Consider the following 1208-nt stretch of genomic DNA (forward strand, 5'->3'; position numbering starts at 1 on the left):
GTTTTAACATAGTTTGAGTGAAGGAATTAATTTTATAGATAAAATCCCAAGGGGCTAACCGGGAGAATTGCTTGAAAGAAACGCGACACCGAATGAGCGGTCAGAACAAAGCCTCAATACGGTGTTCCCGTGGTGTTTTTGTTGCTGCCTTGTCTTTTGCACAGAGTAAAAGACAAGGCAGCCATCGAATAGGGTCCGATTGTTCCTACTTAGTCAGCTGAGGAGCAAGGGGGGGGGAGCAAGCGTCTCAACCAAGCAAAGCTCACCATGGGGAAGGTGGCTATGTCAACTAGCCTGATGCCCTGCTCCCGCAGTGATGGATAATCGTACTCTGGTTTCTCTTCATAACGTCTGTCGCCTTTTACTAAAGACTTCCATGAAGAGCAGCACTAATGAGTTGTTTCTATGTTTGGCAGGCTTTACCTTTGCGGGTGAAGCCCTTTGTGTCTGTGCAAAAGAAATCTTGTTAGTGTGCAGAGTGACTTCCCTTAGTAGAGTCGCCTTACTTGTTGCAACTGTGCCGATGTTCGAAGCTGGAGTGCAAAGTTTTTGCTTGAATGGTGCTTGCTGGAGCGTGGGGGAGTGCAAAGTTATACCATTTAAAAGGGCTGAAGAGTGCTCAGTGCAGCGGGTGGGCGGAGGTGCAAAGTGACACTCTGGCCACCTCGAAAACCGAGGTTACATCCACTACCAGGGGCAGCCCAAGCTCTGCCGCAAGTGCGGTGAGCATGGGCACCTGGTTGAGGCTTGTACCAAGGTGATATGTGGGAAGTGCAGAGAAATTGGGCACACTTTTGGAGAGTGTCCAAATGGCAGGAAATGTAATCTCTGTGGAGAATTAAATCACCTCTTCAGAGATTGCCCTAAATCTTTTGCCAACAAATTAAAGACTGTAAAGCCACAGTCAAGCCAACAAAGAGAATGACCAGAGGTGGCAGTTGGTGAACAAAGTGAAGAGGTTGACCCAATAAATTCAAACTTCCCGCCAAAAGCTTGGATTGGAAGAGAGGAGCAAAAAGGGGAGGGGCCTGTAGAGGCCTCACCACTCAGTGCTGAAGTCTGTGAGAATTCACAGGCAGAGGGTGGAGCTACGCTAAATGAGGAGGAAGAGCAGACAGGTGAGTCTAGTGAAGATACTCACCTCCCCGAAGGTCAACAGCCGAAGAGGACGGCATCTGAGTTGTCCTCTGATTCCCCAGTGGTATCAG

The 1208-nt window shown here is 48.8% G+C and overlaps 1 pseudogene; it reads left to right on the plus strand.

The window, feature by feature from the left end:
• Positions 1-326: 326 nt before the first annotated feature.
• LOC140282443 (U5 spliceosomal RNA) lies at positions 327-434 on the plus strand (annotated as a pseudogene).
• The last annotated feature ends 774 nt before the right edge of the window (positions 435-1208 follow it).

This window comes from Leuresthes tenuis, unplaced genomic scaffold (genome assembly GCF_036924035.1).
Source record: "Leuresthes tenuis unplaced genomic scaffold, fLeuTen1.0.hap1 SCAF_22, whole genome shotgun sequence".
In the NCBI taxonomy this organism is placed as follows: domain Eukaryota; kingdom Metazoa; phylum Chordata; class Actinopteri; order Atheriniformes; family Atherinopsidae; genus Leuresthes; species Leuresthes tenuis.